Below are 26,663 nucleotides of genomic sequence, written 5' to 3'. Positions count from 1 at the left end.
CACTCACTGCCCTGGGCTTTTACTTCTCAAACAAATTGTTGGTGATTTAATCTCCACCTCCAGCTCTGCTTTTTAGAAGACCAGGGTTAAGACATCATCTAATTAGGCTTACTTTAAATCTCATGAAATTAGAGAGAAAAATGTTTCCATACCCATGAATGCTTTTGTAAATTAAATAAAAGCCTTTAAACACAGTAGGCCCCCCTTTTCCAGGAGGATACCTTCCAAGACCCCCAGTGGATACCTGCAATCATGGCTAGTACCAAACCCTATAATACACTATTCTTTTTCCTATATATCTTTCCACTTATAGGAAACACTTTACAATTTTCTTTGTCATGTTTGAGTTGCCAGCATCATTCACTATTCTTGCACTTGGGGGCTATTATTAAGTAAAACTAGGGTTAATGGAACACAAGCACTGTGATACCATAACACTCGATCTGAAAACCTAGACAGCTACTAAGTGACTAACAGGCAGTAGCACATACAGCGTGGAGACACTGGACAAGGGATGATTCACACCCAGGGTTGGATGGAGCGGGAAAGTGGGAGATTTCATCATGCTACTCAGAATGGCGTGCGATTTAAAACTTATGACTTGTTTATCTCTGGAATTTCCTATTTAATATTTTCAAACTGTAGGTAACCGAAACTGGAAAGTGAAGCAGTGAATGAGAGGGGACTACTGTGATGGTAAGAATTAGTCTTAAACATAAACTACAGAAGACAGAGAAACACATTGGGAGAAAGTTTTAAAAGAAACATCATAAATTTGTCTTATTTTTCACCGATTTTTCCTCTCATTTCTGTGCCGAACTTCAAATGTTATCACTAGTTTACTATGACTTTTAATGAAGGATGAAATCCTATTATAATCCCTATTATTTAAAAAAATGATAAAAAAACATACGTTTACTTCTGTAAGCAGCACACGTCTTTTGAAATCCCTATTTTTCCAAACAATGCAAGAATCCTGAATTTGGAATGAGGATTTCAGTCCCAGCTATTTGGCTTACTGGCTACATAAAATGCAGGAATTGCTTTCAGAAAAGGTGAGGAAACTAAGGCTCAGGGAGAATTAACAGTGTACGATAACACTCACATTTAGACCTTGTATCAAATAAGTGACTTTTATCAGATTTCCCTTACAGAGTCTGCCTCAGTGTCTACACATGTCACCTTCCTATGCCTCCTTTCACTAGTTGGTCATCAGCTGTATTCAGCGTCTCTCATCTTCCCAACCAGGTTGTAGAGGCTGTGGGTAGGATCTCTTGCCCTTTCTGACTTTCCCAGCGTCCAGCAGGGTGTCTTTTATAAAGCAGACATGCGATAATGGTTGATGTGTTATTGGAGATGACTCCCAGAATAAACAGTGAATTTCACTGTGAAATCTTTAATGTCTGTTCTATGTGTGCACAGTGACCAGAGGATGCACTCAACAACACAAAAGGTATTCTCTGCTCCCTGACTCTGATATTTTTCTATTTAGTTCTGAAGGCCCCGTGGACATGTCCAAATGGGGGAACCATAGGCTGTAACACCATATGCAGAAGAATATCCAGGTTCATGTCCAAATGTTACCCGCACCCAGTGGAGGAGCTACACGGATTCTTTGTCTTATGTCACATTGCACAAATACTTGCAGAGGACTTACTCCTTTAGCTTTACAAAAGTTGGCATGCTAGCCTGCAGAACTGAAAAGAACATGTATTTGCCATTTTTTATTTCTCAAAAATAGCAATTCAAATTATATTAATCTCAGGTGATATTTACCTTGGTTAAGACATGCATGATAAAGCGGATGATTTTCTTCTAGTGAAAGTGGGATTGATAGTTTTAAAGCACGTCAGGCTATAAAAATAGAAGCCAGGTCTGTGCTTGACAGATTCCAAAGATAGTCTTTGGTATGATTAGCTAATACGCATGGTATTGCAGGTCTCTTTAATATTAATGAACCTCTAATGTCAATGTGAAAAACTGAGCAATGAGCATGGAAGCTTTTAAATGTAATCACCCAGGCAGAGTGAGATTTACATTTGGGATTTTTCAGTAATTAGAGAAATACTCGTGAATAAGCATATGCCCCAATACATCCATTTTATAGACTATAGTGTCATATGTATGCTAGAAGAATAAAGATATATGATTGTCAGAAATCAGGAGTTGTTACTTTCCCTGAACTTGCTCCTTGGTCAATAGATCAAAAACATATCTGTATCCCATAACTTCCAATAACTTCTATATCAAGTGCCCAGAAGTGGTGAAATTCTTCATTCTCTGCATTGCATCCAGGAATATCCTTCTAAACCATGTTGCAGCATAAGTTATTCAGATTATAATGTGTAGTCACTGCTGCTGAAAAGTCAGAACGAATGAGATTAATTTGGGCTTTACGTTCTCTTACGCTCACTCTCATACCTCAGGGCTGTTTGCAGGTATACATCAGAAGTTGCTTAAAAACATTCTCTTTCGTGATTTTGAGTTTCTAAACTATTTGAGTTTCTTCTAGGAGTCCCTGAGAAGGGAGGGAGAGGTGCAAGACCCACAGAGCTAGGTCATACCCTGAGTAGATTTCATCTTCGTCATACCATCCTGTATCATAATGTCATACTCATTTATACCCCCCCCCATGGAATGTAAATGCTCAGTTGTTGAATAAATGAATGAATATTGATATGGGCTCTTTCTGCGAGAATTTCTATTTGCTACAACTTTTTTTTTAAATGTTTTTTTTGTTTTGTTTTGTTTTTTAGATTTTTTACTGGGGAAAGGGAACAGGACTTTTATTGGGGAACAGTGTGTACTTCCAGGACTTTTTTCCAAGTCAAGTTGTTGTCCTTTCAGCCATCCGGGAGCTCAGCGGCAGCTCAGCTCAAGGGGCCATGTTCAATCTTAGTTACAGGGGGCGTTCCCTTGTGGGACTAGAGGAATTGAACCGGCAACCTTGTGTTTGAGAGCCCATTGGCCCATGTGGGAATCGAACCGGCAGCCTTCGGAGTTAGGAGCATGGAGCTCTAACTGCCTGAGCCACCGGGCCGGGCCCCCCTTTGCTACAACTTTTTAATTGTCTTTGTTATGATAATATGTAAAAAGGAAAAATACATGAATCCCTCCCCAATGTTTAGGAATGGTAGGTAGGTATATTGAGAACTTTCAAGAAGAAATAAATAATATTCATCTGAAAACATTTACACAGTAGCATCACCAGTGTTTCTACAATAAATTAAATCTTAAAATTCAGCTGAGGACTTACTTTGGCTCACGTGCTTGCTACATAGCATGTGTCCAGATCTGGACATATCAGAATACTTCCAATATTTTACTTACTTCTTTTTCAAATTATAAATGTAATAGTTGTCAATTGTAAGAAAGTTATAATATATGGAAAAATATAAAACAAGCTCATCATAATCTCATCATGAGATATCTATGTTTATTTTCTGTTCTTTTAGACTTATTCAGTGTTATATATTAATATATGTGTGCATATATATACACACACACACACACACACACACACACATATATTTTTTATAAAAACATCATCTTACTTTACATGTTTCTTTCAAACCTGTTTTTTTCTCTTAACCTACAGTGGTCATCTTTCCTTGTGAATAAATAAACCTATTTGTACATTATAATTTGTAGTTATGAAATAGTATTCCAGCATATGGATATAAAATATTTATTATAAATGTGTTTATAATATATTATGTGTTTATATTACATTTATGAATTGATACATATTTTTGCATATTTGATTATCTTAAAATAATTATAAAGAACATAAAAATAATAACAATTATTAAAATAATTTTAAAATTAAAATAACATTATCCTAAAATAAATTTTTAGTTGTGGCCTTTTGGTCATAGGATACATGTTCTAAGTTTATATATATATATATATATATATATATATATATATATATATATATATATGCCAAAAGTTTGAGGAGAAAGACTGTGTCAGTACAAAATCACCTCTGAAATGAAATGTATAAACTTACCTGCTTCCTCACATCATTAGTCGTAACTGGGTATTATTATTCGTTTGCATCTTTTCTAAATTGATAACTGAAAAATGACACTTTTTGGTTTAGCTTGTATTTCTTTACTTACTAGTAAGGTTGAACTTCTTTTCTCAAGTATTTTGGCCATATGTCAGTTACATTTTTGGTTTAACCAAAAATTTGGTTGACTTTTGGCCAATGTAGGTTAAAGAAACAGAACTTTGCCAGTTCCAAGGAGGCTTCCTGTACCCTCTTAACTGCGGTCCCCGTGAGGTGACTGCTTTCATGACTTTTGTGATAATTAGTATCTTGCTCTTTTTATAGTTGTACCACTTCTGCGGACAGTCCTAAAGAACACAGAATTCTTAGCCTGTATTTGAGCTATATATGAAAAAAAAAACACAGCTGCTTATTTTCTTCCATGGCTAGCCTGTTTTGCTCAATATTTTGTGTATTGGTTCATTGGTAGAACTGCCTGTGAAGGAGAAAGGGAGACTCCTTCAATGAGTGTGAGGACTCCCCACTAGCTGAGCAAAAGCTTTCTTGGCTATGCACTGCAGTCTGTGATTCTTCTCCCTAACTCTTCATGCACTGTGGTTTCAAGGTTCTCCCCACTTACATTAGCTTCTTGGGGCAGCTGTAACAAATTATTACAAAGTTGGTGGCCTAAAACAACAGAAATTTATTGTCTCACAGTTCTGGAAGCCAGAAGTTCAAAATCAAGGTGCCAGCAGAGCCGTGCTCTCTCCAAAGGCTCTAGGGAAGAATCTTTACTTGCCTCTCCCACCTTCTGATGGCTCTATGAGTTCCGTGGTTTGGGGCTACATAACTCTAATCTTTGACTCTGTCTTTACATGCTTTTCTCCTCCTTCTCTTGCCCCCAAATCGCTCTGCACTTCTCCTATAAAGATACTTGTCATTGGAGTTAGGGACCACTGGGATAATGTAGGATCATGTCATGTCAAGATCTTTAACTTGATTCCATCTGCAAATACCCTTATTTCAAGTAAGGGTTCTGAGACATGGACATATCTTTTTGGGGACTCACCAGTGAAGCCATCATTTAATCACCTTCTCTGGATACCTCCCCTCTATCTTTCATGTGTGTTCCTAATATATTTATTACATGTCTCATCCCATCTTAGCATCTGCTTCTTGAAGGACCTGAACCAACACAAATGAGTGAGCAAAACAAGCTCCTACTACATTTAGGAAGGGGCATAGGAACTGATGTCCTCAGACTGTGATATAAGTCAGACTCCTTGAAGGAGAGCAGGAAGGAAGACAGATTGGGTAGAAGAGTCTTACATTGAGGTGCAGTTCCATGAAAGATTTGGCTAGGACAATGGTGAGCCCCTGAGCCCATCAGAGGAGCTCTGAGTCTCACAGGCAGACCTGTAGTACATCATTAGCAGGGAGTAACAGCGGAGGCAAGTGTGGCCTAGGCAAGAGGGTGGGCAGCAGCTAGGACCGCCAATTAATTATGCTTTCTGCAGCAAAACATCAGAAGCTCCTTGTCATGGTTAGCACAGCCCCACCTTGTACTGCACAGACCTGCTTTTTCATCCAGAATAGAATCTCCATGATTCCAGTGGCCTCTTTTCCTGAGAAAACTTTAAGAGGAGCTAGTTATTCTCTTAAGGACAAAGTAAACCCCTGTCACTGTAGTTGGTCCCAGGGCCACATCTGATACTCATCCCCTCCCCGCTTCTATCCAACCTAAATTCCCATAATCCTCAGCAGGTTTTGTGGCTTACCCTTGGAAGGTGTGATTCAAACCTTCATTCCTGAGAGATGCGAGCCCTTGGTAATCACACCCTTCGTGTACTGGCGTTGCTGTACATGTGCATTCACACTACAATGGTGCAAGGAAGAATTACCTGTCAGTTGGTTCCCAGACCCATACATTCTTCCTGTGGGAACACAGTGCCACACTGAGGTCTCTGATTTAACATTCAACTGCATCATGAAGGATGATTCCCTATCTTTCAGAGCGCTGCCTCTGAGCTAGCACTTGAGCCTCGTCCTCAGAAAGCCATTCTTGCACTCTTGGAAGCTGGTTGCTTCTGGTGGTCTGGTATGTTCTATAATCAGTGGTGATGGGCATATACCCCTATTTCACTACCAGGGAGGTAAAGAGCTGTGCAGTAGTCTCCATTTACCTTTCCTTCCAGATCTACTTTCTGCTTTCTGTGCCTTAATCTACGTCCCAGGAGGCTAACCCTTTGGTATGGCATCACCAGGTTGGATTAAGGCCTTGGGGATAGGTGGGTGCGGAGATTTCAAGCAGCACGAAATTGAAAGGAAAGTAGCAAATGTGTAGGATATTTTTTTTCTGCCAGACTTCCCAGCTTTGGTACAAAAATTATGCACGACTGGGTCTCTCTATGTGCTTTCATAGCTCCCAGTCTCATCAGACTCCAGTTTCACTGTTTCCTGGGGTGGTAACCCTGTCCCTCAACATTTTCCTTAAGCTTGCCCTTAGTTGGTTACCACCTGTGGTTCTGAGGACAGGAAAGATAAAACCATATGTATAATAGGTATCTATCTCTGTGAGAGTAAACTACTGGCACTTCAGGATGGAAGGGGTCTGAACTAGTCAACTTGCCACCATGTGGCCAGATGGTCTATTTGAAGGATAAAACATATTAGGGGCTCAAACTGGTTTCTGTTGCTAGCGGGTTGGGGATTCAGAGACAGCAACAGAGAGATAGGCTTTGGTTCGTGGAAGTCTATGCTATTGGGTCCATATGCATCTTCCACCCCATTTCTGGGCCCATCATGCCAGCTCTAGGGTAGCTGACGATGAACTGGCTGGGTCCTTTTGTATTCTGGGTTATTTACTGCCTCTTCTGTGGTAGATACTGTCTGGTAGGTGGGAACGCGAGGCATAAAAATCTCCACTTTGTGCCCCCTGCCATGTGGCTATCCGCAGGCCTCTTCCCCAGGCCTCCTTGTTGGGGAACGTAGCAAAGGTAAAAAAGAAAATTCTAGTCTTATACAAAGTTGAATAATGCAAGAGACTATTACAAACAGAATAACATAGGTTGGTAAGTTTGAGTAAAGTTGTAATTACTTAAAATTTTTACATCTCATATTTTTAATTCTTAAAAAGTGCCACCAACCACTCAAAAGGAGAGTGATGTCAAAAGAGAAAGAGATGAGAAATATTCCTGGGTAGTTACCAGGCTGGCGTCCTCATTCTAGCTAGACACTGCCAACCCAGGCACAAGAATGAACAAGACAAAATCAGAGCACGAAGCTGTAATAGGTGTGTGAAGCCACAGAGGATATGACCTGAATTTGAGGCAAAGAACTCTCAGTGGTAACTGCCAAACGAAAGAAAGAAAGATTAGCCCACTGTTTTAAACTTCTCTCTTCCCACAAGATAGAATAGGAGACTTCTGGGCTTTTGGAGTAAGAAAGCTTCTGGTTTGAGGAATATGCCATAAGGGATCCTGCTAAGGGCCTTATGAAAAGGCACAGTTGGAGCAAACAGCCTGCTGACAGTTGAGATTTGAATTTCAAATGTAGGAACTTCTGAAAGAAAAACAGTCTTAGCGCAACATAAATTGCTTCCAAACACTCAAAGACACAGCAGAAAAGGCAACAGAAAACCACATGAGGCAAAATAATTTTGATAAACTGTTACAAAATCTGTTTTCTTTCTTTGCATCGCTCAGCCCCCCACCCCACCCCAACCCCCCCAATAACCAAAAGAAGCAGTAAAATTAATTGAAACTGTGCAGGAAGTTCCAAGAAACTCTGAGGAAGGAGGTATATTTGAAAACTAGATGCTATGACTTAATCAACATTCTCCATTGGAGAAATATCCCCTAGAGAGAAAGAAATTTGTAATGGAGTGTAAAGTCAGGCAGTCAACGGGTATACATGTAACTTGTAAAGGTGTAAGCTGTGTCCTGTTAGGCAGCTTTGAAACTAGTCCTAAAGGACCAATAAGGTGCACGCATAGCAATTAATCACCACATGTTTTGCCATCAAGTCATCTGCGATAGACTTCAGATACCCCAACTGAAAAAGCCTTCACTTTAGGCCCGGAAAAAGAACCCACTGGATCATCTACCACTGTGTGGCTGGGGTCTAAGAAGTGTGCGTGTGTGTGTGTGTGTGTGTGTGTGTGTGTGTGACATGCCCAGAAACCACCAGAAGGTTAATTCTCTTCATAGAAAGGAAAATATAATTTTGTGAGCCACATCTGAGGACCCAAATAAAATGAGTTGGAGGGATAGTTTTAGAATAAATTTGAAATGCACAGGCCGGTTGCTCATTTTCCATGCCTGTTTGCTTTGCATTTAATGTTTCCCTACTGGTGACCTGGTCAAAGGGCAAATGCTAGATTCCTGCATTTCAGGCTGCAGACATATTATTCTACCAGTGGGAAAGAAAGTGCTCGCAGCCCTATTACGAGAAGCCAAATTGCTTCATCCCCAGAAGCCAGAAGATTTCACTAGCTAGCAGTGGGGAGCCCATACAAGCTGTAATTTGCAATCTGAATCTAATTTCAAACCTCATCTTAAAAAATGATAATTAATATATTAAAGAAACTCCCTATATTACTAGCTAGCTTCCTCCTAAGTTCTTTAGAATTTATGGGTAATCAGTTTCTTGAAGAAAATTAGTCCGAGTTGAACCACTGTTTCACACATTCTTTTATTTTGTATATACTAACTATGGTAAATATTGGTGAAGATCCATTGTGCATGTTAAGAAACAATTCATCACATTACCCAAAGGGAGGAGTGTACCTTTCAAATTTTACCAGCTTCATATTTTATTTAAACAATTTTGCCTTTTAATAAAAGTGAAAAATTTATGTGAATTCATCCTTAAAATAGACCGTAGGAGAGCACTGTACCAAAGTGAGATTGAATTTAGGGGCTGTCACTCCTGTAGATAGAGAGAACGACGTGTATGAGAAAGGTCGTACAGATCTAAGCTTTGGCTCTGCTCACCCGCGCCCATCCCTTTCTAAAGCTGAATTAATGAGCTGGCTACTGTCTCCAGCTTGCCGACCATAACAAGCTCACAGCAGAGCAAAGGAAAAGAGCAAGGAAAATTCACAACTGAGAAATGTCCTCCCATAACTTGAAAGGAGCTCTATAGGCAAGACAAAATAAGGATATTATTAGACAAATAAACACACCTCCCTTCAGTGATGGAGCTTAGAAATGAAGGGATAAGGTTAGCCTCTTCAAAAAGAAAGTGGCAAGCAATATCAAAACGCTATCTTTTCAGCTTCTCCACTTCCTATTTGATTTCTGGATCTGTTAACAAATGATCGTCAGCCAACTTGTGTTTTTCCTCCCTTTGCGTCTTCCCGGCCTCTGCTGAAAGTAAAAGATAAAAAGCTGAGAAATGATCACAAGTTGGACAGAAGGCAGGAACTGAGTCTGAATAATTTACCAGCTGTTACTCAGTTCTGGATAACTAAAATCTGAAGGACAGATACCAGGGTAAAGATCTTGTGGGGCCTGAAGCTTATATAATTTTGGGAGAAAGGTTCTTATATTACTGTTTGCTCCAAAAACGCATTAGAGCTGATTGCCCGGCTAGGTCTTATTTTTGGGGAAACATGGCCATTATTGAGAATCACCTAAAATCAAGCTGAACTGAAGCCTTTTCACTAAGGACATGCAGAGGAAGCCACCTCTAGACTGGTAGGAAGATCAGAGACGCAGAATGGGTTGGTTCTGCTCCTGCATGTGACCATTAAAGATTGGGAGGGCTATTTCGGCTGTGTGGGTCCCTCCCCATCCCCTCATAGGGCAAGAGATCCCAGCCCTACTCCAGCCCAGGGTTCCAGTGGCAGGGAGAGAAGTGCCTATAATTTCTAGCTGTGTAAACCAGTGGAGATTGTGACTGAGTGAGACTAAGTACAGCTGCCCTCACAGGCGCTTCTTTAAAGGGACCACATGCGGACTTACCCACCAATGGAATCACTTGCTTTGAGTTCCAGCACTGGAGCAGCAGCTGGAAAGGTGGCAGGGACAAATGGTGGGGAATTGAGTTGTCTGGCTTGGGACAGGGACTGGAGAGATGGCTTTCTCTTCGAACGGGGGAGCTGGCAGAGGCCAGTTTTTCTTTGTTGAGCCCTCCCCTTTCCTGGCACGCGAACACAGGCGGCCACCATATCTGAGTCTCCAAAGTTTGTTCACCCTGGCAATTTAAGACCTGGTCCGCCCAACTTTTGGATACACCCAGGCTGCTTTCAGTGGCTTTTTCATGCAGACCACCTGCCTTGGCTCAAGCTGCAGACTTTCTTAGACTCTCAAAAGTTCACGGAACCCAGACAAGCAGCATCAGGCTTGAGTGTGTCCTGGGTCTCTGGCCGAGCAGCCCTAAGCTGGCACAAGTGGAAGCCGACACAAGCGGCAGCCAGCCTTGGTTTGTTGCTTGGCCTCTCAAGGCACTTCCAAGCACAGCATGGGTGGCAGCCATCTGCAGATTTTTTTCTGGTTCCTGTTGGGTGGCCCTGAGTGGAGCATTGGCTGTGGCTGAACTTGCTCCTATAGCAGATCCCCTCCAAAGTGGTCCGGGGGCTGGTGCCCCCAGTGGCCAGCTTCAAAACAAGTTGGAGCTATAGGAGTTGTGTGAAGCCTGCACAACTCTTCCACTGTAGTCAAGGCCAGTCCTCACAACCAGTAACCAAGGGTCAGTCCCTCACATTGATATGCAGGTATCAACCAAGGCTCAACTAAAAGAGGAAGGCACACACAACACACACAAGGGACACACCTATAGTGCAAGGTTCAGGTAACCCAAAAGACTGCGCCACTGAACCCCACAGCACACCTACTTCATAAGGCCATTCTACTAAGACCGGAAGACATAGCAGCCCTACCTAATACATAGAAACAAACATAGGGAGACAGCCAAAATGGGGAAACAAAGAAACATGTCTCAAATAAAAGAACAGAACAAAGCTCCAGGAAAAAAAACTAAGTGAAACGGAGATAAGCAACCTATCAGAAGAGAGTTCCATACACTGGTTATAAAAATGATCAATTATCTCAGGGAAAACAACAGAGAGATAGGAAGCATAAAAATGGAGATGAAAACCATAAAAAAGAACGAGTCAGAAATAAAGGATACAATAACGGAAATGAAGACTATATTACAGGGAATCAACAGATTAGATGAAGCAGAGGATCTAATGAGTGATGTAGAAGATAAGGTAGTAGTAAACACCCAACCAGCACAGCAAAAAGAAAAAAGAATCCAAAAAAATTGAGGAGCGTTTACGGGGCTCTGGGACAATATCAAGGGTACCAACATTCACATAATAGGGGTACCAGAAGGAGAAGAGAGAAAGCAAGAAATTGAAAACCTATCTGAAGAAATAATTACATAAAACTTCCCTAGCCTGGTGAAGGAAATAGGCATTCAAGCCCAGGAAGCACACGGAGTCCCAAACAAGAAGAATCCAAAGAAGCCCATATGGAGATACATCATAATTAAAATGTCAAAGGTTAAATACAAAGAGAGAATCTTAAAAGCAGCAAGAGTTAAGCAGTTAGTTACCTACAAGGGAGTCCCCATAAGATTGTCAGCTGATTTCTCAACAGAAACTTTGTAAGCAAGAAGGGAGTGGCAGGAAACATTCCAAGTGATAAAAAGCAATGACATAACAACCAAGATTTTTCTACCCAGCAAGTCTGTCATTTAGAATTGAAGGACAGATAAGGAGCTTCCCAGACAAGAAAAAGCTGAAGGAGTTCATCACCACCAAACCACTATTACAAGGAATCTTAGAGGGACTTGTTTAAGATAAGAGGGAGGTAAAGGATGGGTGAAAGGGGAAGGGATTAAGAAGTACAAATTGGTTATTATACAGTAGTCATGGGGATGTAGGGTATAGCATAGGGAATATACTCAATAATATTGTAATAACTAGGTATGGTGCCAGATAGGAACTAGATCTATCAGGGTGATAGTTGGGAATAGGGTTGGGGGCAGGGTGAAAAGGTGAAGGCATTAAGAAATACAAATTGGTAGTTAATACAGTATGGGGTATATATTCAACAATGTTGTAAAGATCATGTAAGGTGCCAGAAGGACACTGGACTTATCAGAGGGATCATGTCATAGACAGTGTAGATGCCTGACCACTGTGCATACACACAAAACTGAAGTAGAATAATATTGAATGTCAACAATAACTAAATATATAGGTATATAGTCACGGGATGTGGAGCACAACATAGGGAAGATAGCCGATGGTATTGTAACAGCTTTATAAGATGTTAGAGGGGTAGTAGCTTGAGGGGTGGGTTATCACTTTATGAGGGGTTTAAATGTCTAACTATTAAGTTGCTTTGTACACCTGAAACTAATTTTAAAAATGGAAAAAATATGGTGAATGATTAAACGTTAAAAAATATTACAGTTAGAGACACATTGCCATCAATTCCCCTCAAAATACTACCCCCTCACTTCGAACACACTTATCCCATCATTCTTGCCACTTTCTGAAGCAGTTCTGGAAGTCTTTAGTTGCACTGTCATGGCTGCCTTGATGTCCTGAAATGATTCAAAACATTTACCTTTCATGGTCATTTTGACTTTGGGGAAGAGTCAAAAGTCACACGGTGCCAGATCTGGTGAATAAGGTGGATGAGGACACAGTGCAATGTTTTTATTTGACAGAAATTGCCATACCAGAAGTGATTGTGACACAGAGTGTTGTCATGATGGAGGATAAAGTAAAGACACTCAAGAAAGAAGATTTTCAGAACTGCTTCAGAAAGTGGCAAGAATCATGAGATAAGTATGTTCAAAGCAAGAGGGAGTATTTTGAGGGGGATTAATGGCAATGTGTCTTTTACTATAATAATTTTTTTAAACACTCACTGTATGTTTTGATCAGACCTCCTAACTCATTATTGTTCATATTTTAAGGGTTGTTATCAAATTTGGGAAAACCATGGTTAAGTTTCTTTCTCATAGAACTGTGAGATTTGTTTTCTGCAGATGGACTGTGCCACCTGCACACTCTGGTGCCTGGCTCTCTAGGACGTGTTCATGTCACAGTATAACCTGCTCTCTGGGGGAGTTGGCACGAGAGTGGGTGGTGGGAGAATTCCTTGAAGCCATTCCTTCACCAGAACAGCTAGCAATAACATGGAACTGATATCTCAAACTAAATGACTGCCAAACTTAAGCTCCTCTTGGCTGGATTCCAAAGATATCGATGGCATCAACACCAAAAGACAGGAGGGAAAATGTAACTGAGATGGGGAGGGTGGGAAGTCAAGGCAAAAATACAATGCTCAATGCTGCTCATTGTTAAAATATTTCACTTTTGCAAATTTTTAATAACATGTGAAACAGAAAGGGCCTGTGTAAGCTTAACCCTCATTGGCATCTTAGTAAATCTACTTCTGATAGTTAAAACACACCACATTGACATCTGGTAATTTACCCAGTTGGAACAAAATACTATTCTAGCCACTAAGGAGAGCTACAGAGCTGGCTATAATACAGGATGGGAAAATGGTGGCCATTATCCTTTATAGACGACGGGTGATTCTGAAATTCTACATGGCAAGGGCTGTGGCTGCCCTTTGGTGTTTTCAGGTGCATGTTTCCCCTTAGATAATAAAGCAGACAGCAATGGCCTGATGGACAATGAAATTTATGGTGGAGTAAGATGGATGAAAAGAGGCTACTCACTTATTTGAAGTAAATGGCCATTTCTGAACAGACCATTTGGCATTTACTCCTAGGAAAGTGGTTGCACATTTAGATAAAAAATGTTTCCCAGAAAGCTAAAATTCTGTTCTGACAAGAAATATTTTACTCACACCTTTATAGGGCTGGAATTATAATAACCACGAATTCCACCTTAGAAAACACCTAATTTGGCAATGCCCACTTCATGTCATTTAGACAACAGGTACCCAGTATTTCACAGACCATAAGAGTACATGTGGTTCCCACACTTTGGTTTTATAATCCAAGTTCGAAAGACAAAAAAGACAACAGGCTACAAAATGAAGGGAAGAGACTAGAATGATATGTAGCAGTAGCTGAATTGTCTTTAGAGTCATCTTTCAATTCCTTAGGCCAGAGAGAGGGGCAGTGACAAAGAAAATTGAGAACTGGATAATCTGTCCAGCTGGTCAGGGCCATAGTCTCATTCTCTGGGGCAAATCCAATGGCCTCTTTTTCAGTCTTATCCTTCTTGATATCTCAGCCACCTTTGAGACTGCTGAACTCTTCTTGAACTCCTTTCTCTGACTTTGCCCTCTCCACACTCACCTGAACTCCTCTGATGGTGAGCTTTGTATTCCTTCCTCCTCCTTCTGCTCTCCTCTACCTTCTCTTCTTGGTTCTTTTCACTCTCTTTCAACCTCACTGACAATGTGGACTCCCTCACTGTAGCCCTTATCTCCTTCCCCTTCTAGTCTCACCTGACTGATCTGCTAGATTTTAGCGCTTCCGCACGCGCAAAATCTTCCTTCTGTTGTTTCCACTCCCATCTCCTAGTCACTCTTTTCAAATTCTTGGGGTCATCTCTGATTCTTCCAACCTCTACTTCTGGCATCTCCCTCTCATTTGTGCTTTTCCCTCTCTCCAATAGCATTATCTTAGTGTAGGCCCTCACCACTGCTTCACTGATTAAAATAATTAAAATAACCTCTTAACTCTCTCTGCTTCAATACCCATCCTTTTAATATATTTATTTTAATATAAGATTAAATTATTTTAATCTTCTAAATATTTCCTCTAAGTACAATTAGAGTATTACACTCCACTGCTCAAATACCTTCCATAGCTCCCATATTTCATAAAGTATAAAATTCCTCGGTACAACATTTGGGCTTTTCATAATTTGACTTGAACACATCTTTCCAGCATGATATCATACAAATCTTCCTCACTCTCTTTGATTTAGTGGAGTAGGAATAAAAGTAAAATGTCCATGTGGATAATTGAGACCTAACCAAATTTTGTAATTCCCCCAAAGCACCAGCAAATGTTTTGATGAGAGATTTAATGAGAAAGGACATGTAGCTAGGTTAATGGCTAAGGAAATGAACAGAGGGACGTGGCCAATAATGAGCACAGATGCTCTTAAATGGAACAAGCTGGATACACAGGCTGTCCTCACCCATGGAATGTGTAAAGTCCTTGGACAAAGCAACTCTTCAGTTAGTGAAGGCAGACTTTGCAAATGTCCCTCAGCACCGTTCCTGGGACACTGAAATCTTATAAAAATTATTATTGGTGGACTGACAATTGCTGCCTTTCTTTATGAAAGACAGGGAAGCGCTCCAGAATACCTAACCTGACATGCTTTCCCTAGATATCCTATTATCTCTTGCTTCACACTGATATTTTATATTGTCTTTTGTGGAAAGCTAATTTTAAGGCAGTTTTCTCCACATTACTTTTTCTCAGAAGGAGATCTGATCACTTGGGGACATAAAAGAAAGTGAGGAAAATGCATTACGCAAAACTAAGGCTAGGATATCAGAAAAAAATGGCACTGTAATAAAACGCAGACAAAAACACATTCCTTAGGTTATTTTTTCTGTTAACTTACTGAAATAAGTGATATAAGAGAATATATATTTTATTCTTAAATACCCAAGTCCTATTTTGCTTTACTCGATCTATTTACATCAACTATTTACTTGTAATGAAGCTACTCCTAACATGTATATCTTGAAGCTCATACTCTATCCTCCACCTTATCACACACATATACATGCACACACATCTTCATACTATATGTGAAAGACTAAGATGAATGAGGCCAGCATTTAAGGTTTATTTAAACTCTAATATATATATATATATATACATATATATATATGTATATATATATATATATGTATATATGATATATATGTATATATATCATATATTATATATAATATATATCATATACATATATATAATATATATGTATTTTTTTGTTGTTTTTTTATCTGACAAGTTCTCTTAGTTTAATCATACTGGCTTTGGGTAAAACGAAAACTAAAAACAATGGATACATGCAAGAAATGAGGTACAAAGAGTTTTAAATTTAGGAGAGGATATTTTTGTGTGGTTTAATTGAGTGGAAGAGATTTTGTCACTTTGAAAAGCCATATATATGCTTTAAAAATTAAAATATGTTGTGATTAATTGAATGAAAATTAACATCTTAAACAGTTTGCAGATTTACTCATTTAAACATGTTAAAATACTTTCAAAATTAAGAACATTAAAGCAATGAAGAATTATCTAGCCTTTTTAACCAAAGAAAATTAGTTTACCAACATTAATTAAGTCTCCCACAGACATTAGAAGTAAATTAAGAATATTATTAAATTGGTTCTACAAATTGAGACAGAGAAACATCAAGTGAATTTCTCAGGGTTATAGTCAAGTCAGAGGAAATTAGAACCTGTGGATTTTAATTTAAATTTGTATGGTTCTAATGATTATTAAAGTGTCTCTCTTCCTACGCATACCCTTTAATGACATTAGTTACATAAAAAGAATTTACAAGATCTCTTAATCTTTTGAGAATCATGTTTCTGCTGATTACCATTTACAAAACATTAGGAAGGCCAAAAATTACATTTTTCATGCAAAGTAATACAAATATTTTAAAAATGATTTGGGTACATAAAATAAATAAAAAATAGTTTTTGTGATAAGAATAGAAATACTGATAGATTAAATTTAAGACAAACATCAAGGAAAACCATGACCCATTTCCTTTTGATTCCCCCAGTCCCTGATCATCGTAGGTTCATGTTTTTCATCCTGACTTTGAGGTGTTTTTTTTTATTTCTGATCACTTGGGGATTCCCTTTCTGTCTTTCTACCTAAGCTATGCTTTGTGACATTATTATTATTTTTAAAGACTTTATATTTTTGAGAAGTCTTAAACTTATAACAAAACAGAGAGGGAGGTACAGAGATTTCTCATATGCTCCCTGCTCCAGAAATATACAGCTTCCCCTTTATCATCATCAATCACCAGATATATATATATATATATATATATATATATATATATATATATATATATATATATATATATTTTAACAAGGATGGACCTACATTGATACACTGTAATTACCCAAAGTCCACAGTTTACGGTTCACTCTTGGTGTTGTACATTCTATGGGTTTGGACAAAGGTATAATGACATATACGCATCATTATATCATACAGAGTTGTTTCCCTGCCCTAAAAACCCTATGCACTCTGCCTCTTCATCTCTCCCCTAACCCCCATTCTACCATCCCTGGCAATCACTTAGTCTTTCTGTTGTCTCCACAGTAGTTTTACCTTTTCTAGATTGTCTTCTTTCACTTAGTAATATGGATTTAAGTTTCCTCCATGTCTTTTCATGGCCTCATAGTTTGTTTTGTTTTGTTATGTTTCGTTTTTTTAAGTACTGAATAAATATTCCATTGTTTGGATGTACCATAGTTTATCCATTCACATACTGAAGGACATATTTTGATTGCTTCCAAACTTTGACAATTATGAAAAAAATCTGCTGTAAACATCCTTGTGAAGGTTTTTGTGTAGACATATGTTCGACTCCTTTGGGTAAATGCCAAGGAGTATGACTGCTGAATTGTATGGTAAGAGTATGTTTAGTTTTGTAGGAAACTGCCACAGAGTTTTCCAAAGTGTCTGTACCATTTTGCATTCCCACCAGCAGTGTAGAGAGTGCCTGTTGCCCCACATCCTCTCCAGCACTTGGTGTTGTCAGTGTTCTGGACGTTAGCCATTCTAATTGGTAGGCAGTGGAAGCTCATTGTCGTTTTAATTTGCATTCCCCTGATAATCTATGATGTGGAACATCTTTGAATAAGCTTTTTTGCTATCAGTGTATCTCCTTTAATGAGGTATCTGTTAAGGTCTTTGACCCATTTTTGAATTGAGTTGTTTGTTTTATTATTGTTGAGTGTTAAGAGTTCTTTGTCTATTACGAATAATAGTCTTTTATCAGATATTTGCAAATATTTTCTCCCATTCGGTAGCTTGTCTTTTTATTTTCTTGACAGTATCTTTTGCAGAGCAATAATTTTAATTTTAATGAAGTCCATCTTATCAATTATTTCTTTCATGGATCATGTCTTTAGTGTTGTATATAAAAAGGCATCACCATATCCAAGGTCATATAGGTTTTTATCTTTGTTATCTTTTAAGAGTTTTATAGGTATGCATTTTACATTTAGGTCAATGATCTATTTTGAGTTAATTTTTGTGAAGGGTGAAAAGTCTGTCTAGGCTCACTGTTTTTGCATATGGGTGTCCAGTTGTTCCAGCACCATTTGTTGAAGAGATTATCTTTGTTTTATCATATTACCTTTGTTCCTGTGTCACAGATCAGTTGATTCTATTTATGGGGTCGATGTTTGGGATCTATATTCTCTTCCATTGCTCTATTTGTCTAGTTTTTCACCAATATCACACTGTCTTGATTACTGTGGCTTTACAGTAACTCTTGAAGTTGGGTAGCATGAGTCCTCCAACTTTGTTCTTCTTTAATATTGTGTTGGCTATCCTGGGACTTTTGCTTCTCCATACAAACTTTAGAATAAGTTTTTTGATATCCATAACATAAATTTCTGGGATTTTCTAGGGATTGTATTGACTCTATAGATTAAGGTAGGAAGAACTGATATCTTGACAATATTGAGTCTTCTGATTCATGAACATGGAATATCTTTCCATTTATTTAGTGCTTTGATTTCATTCATTAATATTACATTTTTATCCAGAATTTTGGGCTGTACATTAGCACAGTTTGCCATATTGCCAGAAGTTCCCCACTTTTTCTGTATTTCTTGCTTTGTGACCTTTGAAAGGAGAAATAAGCTCTAGTCCCTTGTTTTGATATCCAGAAATGGAATCAGATTATTCTTGTCTTAGTCAGAAGGCGAGTCTTTACTCTCAGAGCTCATTAATAGGAAGGTGAAAAGATGTGAGAATTGGCAAAGACCCTGAAACAAAAAAAGGGGGGAGGAACAGGAGTAGGAGGTAGGTAACCAGGAAGATGTTGACATTACCCCAAGGCCACGACGTTGGGACCAGCCAGGCAAAAACAAAGCTGCTCTGAACGCACATGTAGCTACTCATAGACTCCCACATTGCTTAGTAATTGACACAACGTATAAGACAAGGGAAGGAAGTTGAGTACATCTTATCCATCTTAGATTTCTAAAACATTTAAACTTTCAAATCCATACAGTTCAGTTCACAAATGCAGAAAATGTCAGGGTGAATAACCTTACATATTTTCAAAATTTATTTGTAAACGTCTAAATAGTGTTGATCAGAATTAGAAAGCTTTGGGACATTCAAACACTTTTATGTTGGCATATACTTGTATGACAAAAAAGATGCCGTCCTTTTGATGGCTGACATTAAGAATGCTATTTCTGCAATATGTAGGTCTATGCTATATATGAATTATGTCTCTCTTTGATGTGCTTTGTCAAAACCAAGATTATTTATCATAATAAATATTTTATTACACAAAACAAGAGGTGATTTATAGCATCCACTTTTTTCATTCTGTTTAACCCTGTTTTATAATGTGGTAGGCATTTTAAAAAATATAAACTTAATATAGTTTTGGAGAAGAGTCTCAAGGAAGGGATCTATACCATGATCCTTTACTTAAAGGCTTAAATTTGCACAGAGGTCAAGAGAGTACCTCGATTTTTAAAATACTTTTCTGTCCCTGGGGTGGGGTGTTAGCATGGTATAACATTAAACTGAGCAAATTGAATCTACCAGGATATCCGACCTTTAAGAAAACAAAACAAAACAAGCCACTAGGACTGTATTGGATTCGTCAGCACAGTCTCCCTGGAAACCCAGGAGACAAAAAGCCTTTCTTCTTCCTCTCACTTCAGATCAGGTCCCTGAGTACTCATTTTCACAACACCCTGGACCTTTGCCTCATAGCACTTAAGCACAGTTGCAATAATATACTTATAAGATTACTATAGAACTAACTGTACCTCTAGACTAAAAAAAAATCCATGAGAACAGAGACGGTGGTTTTGCCTTTGGTTGTGTCTCCAGCATCTAGTACAGTGCCAGCACTTAGTAGGTACTACATGAACCTAAGTAAATATTTTTTGAATGAACATATGAATATATCATACAATTATGGACTGGCTGTACTATACCATGCAATAATACTTGTAGAAACATCTGATAATTTTTAGAACTGACACAAATGCAAGAAGTACAACAAATTTCAGGATAAAAATATGTTGACTATAACACAAACTTTATAGTTGACTTGAGATCCTTTCTGGGAACCAATGTGGCAAGGGTAATGATTGTCAACTGTGCATTTCCTCTTATGTATTCATTTGATTCTTTCTATGCTTTGTCTTTTTTTTCTTTCCTCTGCCTTCCAAAGTTTATTATTTGATTTTCTCTAAAGAGAACTATGTAATGAGTTCATGCAAATACTACTTTTAAATTACTAAATTTAGGTGAACGAAGACAGACACAGAAACTGAGGGGAAAAATCTATTGTATATTCGTTTTGATTTGGGTACAAAATTTTTTGTTCTTTTAACATCCGAAATATTGTAGGTGCTATTTACAATTATACATTGAACAATTCCATTTCTGCAAAATAATTTTCTTTAAGAAACATTTGCAATTCTTCCTATCAACAAAATTACGATATTTTTAATTGACAGAAGTCTGTCAAAAGAAGCATGGCTTAATTCAGTACCTACTCGAGAATACTTAGGTTTGGAACTTGGATTTATTGTGGCATTGTGGTCCCCTTACCACTATCATAAAAACCTATACAATTTTATTTTAAAATGTTTTCAAATGAGTTTCAAAATCTGCTTACATTTAAAGAGAAATATGGGAGCTTTAATGAAACAAATGAACACTGGCAGGTTATAACATGCTGGGCAGAGGAAAACATCGACTGCGACTGGTAAAAAAACATAACATGGGAGGTTTTGGCCCAAGGATTTAACCAACATAATTGCACAGTGTGAGGAAGAAGAAATAAAAAAGATGAGAAATAACAAAAAGATATTTTGAAAACTGATACCTCAACCTGAAATACAGGTTTGATACTTCCCTGAGACAAATAAATTTCATTCTGTTCTGGTTCTCAGAAATATGTGATACTATGAAGAAAGATGAAAGGAAGTTTAATTTTCTCAAAATTAAATTTAAAAAGTTATTTATGCCCATGACATGGGGGAGCACAACATGTATTTCTCGAATGGAATGATTGTTCTAAGGGAATGAAGTGACTTCCGGTTGCCACCTTCTTGCATGTTTCTGTCAGCACTGGCCAAATCACTCCAGTGGGGCGAGGGCTGGGCCCTTTTACTCTGGAGGCCTGTGAGTCAGGTAGGCCTTTCAACAGACAGGACTAGGTCATCAGCAGGAGTTAGACAGGCGGCCCTTCCTGGGTGCTGCCTCATGGCTTCTCACCCTGAGAATTTGCTTGGCCTGCTTTGAAGAGGTCTGAAGTTTACTCAAACCATAAGTTTACCCTACTTTCACTGTTAAAGTTGGACAGGATAGAGGGTGGTCTCTGGGGCCTAGGTAAACTTCTTACAGAAATGAGGGATTATTATTTGGATTTCCTGTGGGGCTGGCTAAGGCACTCATAAATCTTTGGGTACAAAATACTCATACTCTTGGTCTCAGAGATATAGTTTGCGCCAGTGCTCTCTGAAGGGAAATAACTCACCAGGGGAGTTTGGAGTGTGACAACTATGGGTTAAAGGGGTATTTCTTAGGTCAAGAAATTTTTTTTTAAGGCAATTGTAGGACTTCTTTATAAAAGGAAGAAAGACCAGGGAATTACACATATCTCGCAAGGATTGGCTGGTGGTAATTTGATAATTTCATATACTTTGAAAGTGCTTTGAAGTATCTAAGATACAGATGCCCAGTTGCAAAATTTTTTGTTATTGTTATTTAATAGCGGATATTTTAATGACTAAAAGGATTTTTCAAATGGGCTTTAAAAGGAAAGCATACCTCTATTATAAGGCTTTACAGAAGAGGGATGGAAGTATAATACCTGGATTAGACCCTTGGCTTTGCAAATAATCAGAAAAATAGTGAAAATAACATAATCCTGAAAAAGAATGGATTTTATGCAAAAGAATAATTACTGGGGAAATAATAGTAGCACAGAACTTCCATATTGCATCCATAGGCCCCTATGTTCTACGCAAACATCTGGACTTTTCATTCATTTGCAGATCTTGGCCTACAGAGGTGTTTATTATGCAATTAATTAAGGATGACAGGGTTTTTAAAAAGTCAGTTGAGGTGCCTTAGATTTCATTAATTAAGGCAAACATTTATTGAAAGCTCATCATGTGCTAGCAATTTGTTAGCTGCCGAGGACTCAGAGATGAGGATGATACTGGCTTTGCTTGGGAGCCGTAAAAGCACATGTGGTGCTTGGGAAGGACTTAAACAATATAAAACAGAACCTTTAGCTTTTCTACAACAAACATTTAATTTTGAGTTCTAAAGGAGAAATCAATACTCCTGTACAAAAACAATATTTTCCCTCTACAGACAAAACATTCCTATTCTGGAATTATAACAGGTGTTGGATGATAGGGGCCTAGAAAAACTACGTTACGGGAGGCACAGCAGCAGGAAGTAGGAGTGTGCAACTTCCAGGTGTCTTGGGAGGCACAGCAGTCTTCAAATATTTTGAGAGCCATGAGGAGAAAATTAGGTTCCTCTGTTGTATAGAAGTCAGAACTGTGACGTTAGGAATAAACAGCTCTATATAATGATGGTTTTCCCAAGTAATGGCGAGAGTTTGCAACACTGGTTCTGGTTCTCTCCTTGTCCCAGGAGTTTAGGCAGAAGCTGAGTACCCGTATTTCAGGGCAGTAATATAGTTTCCAAATAAGGAACAAGTTGCATTTGATGAGTTCTCAGACCCATTTCTTCTCTAATAGTTTGTCATTCTAGATCTCTGGATTAAGATAAGTATTGTGTGTCATGAAGCTGAAGTGCTACCAAGGGTCTGTGTGAGTGTAGGGGAAGTTAATTAGTTTTCAAATAAATATGGCAATAAGTATTGTTAATTTGGGTTTCACAGACACTCTATTTCCCTGGATACCTTACCAAATTGGATAAAGCAATGAAATAATGATATTATTTATTAAAAGAAGACTTTAAAACACTTTTATCACAGACCAAAAAGGTTAAAATTCGTACCCAGTTTCTAATTTAAAAGTAGAGAGGGGGACGACTATGTAGTAATACATTCTCTCCTAAATGAAAATCAAATCACCATAGTGGTTGAGAACATACACATCTCAGGCTATCCCAAGGAGGTTTGATAAAATGAATTATTACAGCCTAATTGATATAGAATAAAAAAAACCCCAAAGATATTGTTTTACTCACATAGAGGTTTCAAAATATTTTAAAGAAGTCACAAATAACAAAATGTTTTCAGCTACAAAAAGAATTTTTGAATCTAGATAAGTCAGAATACATATATTTTGTGCAAAATTAAATTTTCCTGCTTGTAGTTTTAATCCCCTAATAGAGGTAAACTCAGCAATATGGAGCCCTTAGTAAATGTAGCTAATGGAACTGAAGAAGGAGAACAGCCCTGAATGAGATCTTTTCCCCTCAGATACAGTGTAATCAGATCCTCGCTCGTGGGTGTCACTGCCTGTGCCAGCCCACTGCACAGCCCATAGTGGATTCTCAGAAAAGGAAAGTTAGTATTAAATGAAAACATTTGCTCTCTCTATACTTATTACTTTCATTTAATCTCTTGGGAAAATATAAATTTTTTTCCAGATCTTGTGATATATGCTTATCTACCCATCTATGCTCAGCCTCCTTCGATCCTTTTAATCATTTGGTTTAGAGGTGCATTGCTGGCAGAAAGGCACATGTTTCATGTCAAGTACTGTTTCCTCCTCTACAACCAAATAATAAAACAAAATTAACAGTGGCTGATAAGTGACTCTATTTGAAAACCAAACAGCCCTGTTACTTCTGTGGCTTGTGTGAATCAAATACACAACTTAATGCATGTGCTCGGTGACGCTGACATCATCCTAGGGTTTTAGAGCTGCAGGGAATCAGAGAGATCATACAGACCAGCGGTTCCCCAAAATGGCTCTGTTTCAGAGTCACCAGAGGAGCTTTTCAAAAATTTGTATTAGAGCTCACTGCAGATGTAGCAAAGTAGAGTCCCATAGGCTTGGGACATGGCAATTTCCCCTGATGACTCTGGTGTTGGGACCAGTAGTTTGGAGACCAGTGACCTTGTTTTACATCTTTACTTCTAAGAGGTCCGATAGTCTGGGGATTGTGTATCATGCGTAAGTTGAGATATAACTGAATTAAATAACTTGTCCAAGGGTTGGTGAGTAACAGAACTAACTACTGCTATCGCCAGCATCATTTGCAAGCACATCATTTGTACCCATTTGTGAATAAAAAGTACCCAGAAATTCACACACACACACACAGACTTTATTGGCTTTCTAACTGCCTTTGACACACCTTTCTCTAATTCTATCCCTAACATTTTTATTATCACCTTGACAGAGTTCCCTGAACTCCAGTTCCTCTTTGGTTGTTGAACTCAGCTTCCTTTCAGGGCTCACAGAAGCCACTCATCTGTTCTCACTCATTTTGTGCCAATGCTTTAATCACAGTAGGGCTGGGCCTTATGTTGCCTCACCTTCTGTTCCTGTCTCCTCGTCTACTGATGTTTACGTGTCCTCTATTTATTTTCCTAGTGGTTTATCTTTCCCTCATTATTTCTACATCTTTATATGTTTGCCTAAGCTTTGAGATATTTCTTCCATTTGATTCTTTATAGGGACTTTTTTGTCCTTTGACTCATCTAGTGAATGTTTTAGTCCTTAATATTTCGTCCTTAAATTACCTATCTATCTATCTATCTATCTATCTATCTATCTATCTATCTATAATTCTATAAGATTGGTTCATGTGATTATGGAGGCTCAGAAGTCCAAGACCTGCAGTTAACAAGCTGAAGACCCACGAGAGCTGGTGGTACAGTTCCAGTCTGAATTTGATGGCCTGACCACCAGGAAAGCTGAGCCAATAAGTAAGTTTTACTCTGAGTCTGAAGGCAATAGAAGACTGATGCTCTAGCTTGAAAAGTCAGGCAGAGAGAAAGAATTCTTTCTTACGCAGTCTCTTACTCTATTTAGGCTTTCAAAGCAGTGGATGAGGCCCACGCACATTGGGGAGGAAGATCTTCCTTACTCAGTCTATGATTCAAATATTAGTATCTTCCCGAAACACCCTCACAAACATACCCAGAATAATGTTTGACCACTTGATAGCCCAGTTAAACTGACACATAAAATTAGGCAACCCAAGTCCACTCCTTATCCACTTATACACATGTCAGCCTATACTCAGTCTCCACGTAAAGACAGAAACAGGGTCACAACTCCACCTAACAGGACACAACGATACTGTATTCAACTGGAAACACACTAACCCCTTCCTCAGAGGAGGCTGCTCCCTAGCCCTGTCTGCTACTTTACTAAGGATGAAAATAGAGAGCGTCTTCAGCTGTTTTTTGAATGTAGAATTAGATCCTTTTACTATAGTGTAGAGCTGGTAGATACGCTGGTAGTATTCACTATAAATACAATGACCAGTGAGTATAAATTTAGTAGTTTGCTATGTCAATATGCCTTCATACCAAATACAGATGTCACCACTTAGTTGCTCTTCCTCTCTAATGCATACCAACTAATTACCAACTTTTATAATTACCTGGTCCAACTATGATTCCTTCCCCTGCCGTGGAGACCCCACAAAGTGACAGTGACAGGAGTTAAGAGAGTGTATATGTAACAGGAAGCTGACTCCTGCCGTGCCGCACGGCAGCCAGTGTGGTCAGCATCAGTGGTTGTTCCAGCAGAGTCAGTGAGACGCTAAGCTCCCGGACACACCGTCAGCAGGAGCGGGGCAAGCACTGGGTCCCTGCTCCATGACTGTGCTGATTCAGAAACAGGGAGGAGTCCTGGGCTCTGGGTACCACCCCCTCCTGTTTTGCTCATTTAGTCCCTCCAACACATTTGCAATCAATTTCCTGTTACAATGCTGTTTTAATATTTTTGCTACTAATCACTCCATTTGAAATAACCGGACAGCTTTCTTTTTCCCTGGTTGGAAACTGAAATATTGAGGTAATAAACTTCTAGAAAAGTGTCTTGTGTATAATGAGATTGACTGTGTTAAGTTAGGAAAAACAGAAGAGTCTTCATAAATTCATCCAACAGAACTGTGGGTCTTTAAAGCCATGTTTGATAGAAATCCATCCACAAGTTGATTCTTTTTTTGTTTCCTGCGGCCCAATTTAGTGTAAATTCACCTGTGGAGGCACTTATGCAGTTCCAGTGTCTTGATTTCTTCAAGTTGCAAGTCTTTCTTCTGTCCCCTTTCCCCCTTTTGGTAACTGCCATACCTCTCTCTGAGGCCATTGAGCATGAGATCTCCAACTAGCTGACAGCTTGCACCCCCAAAATACAGTGAAAAAGCTGAAAACATATTATCAGTCATTTATACTCATGATAAGACGAACTAATAGAGCAATGATTTTCATTGCACGGTGATC

Source organism: Rhinolophus sinicus, chromosome 2 (genome assembly GCF_057876585.1).
Source record: "Rhinolophus sinicus isolate RSI-liver-muscle chromosome 2, RSI-T2T, whole genome shotgun sequence".
NCBI classification, from domain to species: domain Eukaryota; kingdom Metazoa; phylum Chordata; class Mammalia; order Chiroptera; family Rhinolophidae; genus Rhinolophus; species Rhinolophus sinicus.
Note: the sequence above shows the minus strand (reverse complement) of the source record.